Consider the following 2982-nt stretch of genomic DNA (forward strand, 5'->3'; position numbering starts at 1 on the left):
ATTACAATGATCATGCATATCATGGTCGATAATCACATTTTAGAAGCATTTTCAACCATTTCTAAAGAAATGCTTATAACATTGTTATATATAGAACTACTTTCAATAAGCTGCAAAACATTGATCAACTTTTCCAGTATGAGCTACAGTGTCAACACAAGGGGGAGGCATAAATGTTTAATTTATGAAATCAGAATGGAATATTTACTGTAAAGAAAAATTAAGAAGCTTTCAAATAAAGGCCATTATTGAACCAACGTGAAGAACACAACTAGAACTTTTGAGTTCATTCATCTTTTAAAGCTGGGCAGCTTTAACAACTTCAGTTGAATAACTGAAGTCTGAATAACTTTAATAACGTCAGTCTGACTAATTCAGTTCTAAGCATGGAATTCAGTACTGTGAATATTCCTTGGATTGATGTTTAGCAATAATGCGGTTCAACTGTCTCTTTGCTTCACACTGTGGAAAATTGCTCATGTCATAATATTGAGGGGCAATTTTCACCAACCATTCTGACTTGATATCTGTACATGTCTGGATGTAATTCTTCGTTGTTAGAACAAACTCATTATAAAGCACCCATTCAGGCTTGTGGTTGAGAACAGTAGAGGGGTACAACTGAACCACTTGGTTACCTTTCACAGTTAAGTAATGCCCTATTTGTTCTAAATGTGGCACCTGCATAAAACACCCAGTAACCAAAGTTTTTCTTATGTTAATATAATAGTCCCTGCTTGTAAAGTCAGTACTTCTACAAGGCAAATTAAATCTGTCCATAATTTGAGATAGCTGCTGGTATACATTGTCTGTGGACATCAAGGACCAGTAGTTAATGAAGTTGTCATAACACCACTGAACCGACTCATGATTTTGTTTAAAAGCGTGGTAGACATTCAGCAGTGTCAGATGATCTCCATCTATGTGGGTAAATCTCATCTTGGCCTCATCTGCAGCTTTCTTGGCCTCCATGGGGGCAAACAAGACACTGTGGGACTGACAACATAGCAGTAATAGATAGGACCTCATTAGAACAGTTGTAGTCACAACTTGCAATAACCATTTTAGCGAGCTGTGGATCTAGAGGGAAATCTGCCATCATGGATCCCAATTTGGTCAGATCTCCATCATCATTTAAAGCAGCCAGATAATTCAAAAGTTCTAGGGCTCTCATCAGATTCTCAGGAGCTGATGGATCCATAAAATCAAAATGCACCAAATCATCAATACCAAGTTTCTTCAATTGTAACACAACTGATTCTAAATTGGAATGCAAAATCTCAGGATAGGTTTTATCCTGCATTTCTGTTCTATAAGCTTTTTCTGTGTAAAGCATTTCCCAGGTCTGGTACATCCAGCTCGATCAGCTCTTTGTTGAGCTGAAGCTTTACGAATAGCTGTCACCAAAAGGGATTCAACTCTGATTCGAGGATTGTATACCTTCTGTTTTGCAAATCCAGGATCAATCACAAACACCACACCATCTATTGTCAATGATGTTTCCACAATGTTAGTTGACAAAACTACCTTTCTTCCAATTGCTCCATTCTGGTTTTTTGGAGGTAGAGGTTCAAAAATGTGTTGTTGCTGCTGGGGTGGAAGTGTAGAGTACAGTGGAATGATTTTAATGTCATCAACTTCAGGACCCAAATCATCAACCTCATACTTTATCCTTTTACAGGCTTCATCAATTTCCTCTTGACCAGTTCAGAAAAGAAGAACTCCCTCTTCCTCTTCACACATATGTATCTGGATCACTGTTCGAATTGCAGCTTTGAGATAATCTCTCTCTGGTTCTGGAGTCTAAAAGATCTCAACAGGATGTGTGCTGCCAGAAATAGTTAAGAGAGGACAGTTATCAAAGTAAATCTGGAATTTTCCCGCATCTAGAGTAGTGCTCATAACTATAACCTTTAAGTCTGATCTTTGTCTTACAACTTCCTTTAAAACACCCATGAGAATATCTGTAGCCAGTGTCCTTTCATGAGCCTCATCAAGAATTATCACACCGAAACACTCTAGAAGGGAATGTTCAGGCTTCACGAAGTAACATCCCATCAGTCATATACTTAAGGATAGTTTTTGCACTACTACAGTCTTCAAATCGAATGGAGTAACCAACTTCCTGGCCCAACATCAGATCCATTTCATCAGCAACTCTCTGAGCCATGCTCATTGCAGCCACTCTCCTGGGCTGTGTACAGGCAACTGCTCTCTTGGGTCCTGGTAATGATCTCATATACTCCACACACCACTGGGGAATCTGTGTTGTTTTACCAGACCCAGTCTCACCAACTAGCACAAATGACTGGTGTCTAACCAGAATATCTGTAAACCTATCCTTGTATTCCCAAACAGGGAGCTGAAGTTGTTTCTTTAGAATATCAGAGTATCAAGGTGTACGGGGTAAATTGGTGAATGGATTAATGCACTGTGGAAGTGATGTGTGTCCTGCATGTCCAGTGTGTGTTGAATGAGCAGAATGTGTGGAATGTGTTGAATGAGCTGAGTGGGTTGAATGAGCCGAATGGGAAGCTTTCAGAGGTGGTAATTCCGCACTGATAAGCACAGCACTGGTTGAAGCTCGCAATTCCTTCTCCTTTTCTTTCTCCCTCTCATTCTCTATCGCCTCTATCCCGTTCTCCGTCTCGATCTTTGGACCTATCTTTGCCTTCCGGATCTCGATCTCAATCTCCCCCATCTTCCTGCATGCTTCTTGCCGGTGGGGTAATCCTCCCCCACGTCCAACAGGTGCCGCTTGGACATCTTCGCACTCTTCAGGGAGCGGTTAGGAAGGAGGAAGAAGAAAAAAGTTGGCGGCTGTATACGCACAGTGCAGGGCAGCTACTTAACTCTTGGGGATCCCCACCCCTCCCGCTACAACAGCCGACACCGTGCGGCCGGAACCAGGAGCTGAAATGGCGGCGGCGATGAGGCGGCATTTTAAAACTTGATTAGCATTTTTCTTAAAAATTTTTTTAA

General features: G+C 41.0%; 1 pseudogene across 1 annotated transcript; it reads right to left on the bottom strand.

Moving 5' to 3' along the window:
* Positions 1 to 378: 378 nt before the first annotated feature.
* LOC306658744 (ATP-dependent RNA helicase DHX15-like) lies at positions 379 to 2766 on the bottom strand (annotated as a pseudogene). Its single transcript has one exon. The product of its transcript is annotated as an ATP-dependent RNA helicase DHX15-like (transcript).
* Positions 2767 to 2982: the final 216 nt, after the last annotated feature.

This window comes from Sciurus vulgaris (genome assembly GCF_902686455.1).
Source record: "Sciurus vulgaris genome assembly, chromosome: 4".
Taxonomy (NCBI): domain Eukaryota; kingdom Metazoa; phylum Chordata; class Mammalia; order Rodentia; family Sciuridae; genus Sciurus; species Sciurus vulgaris.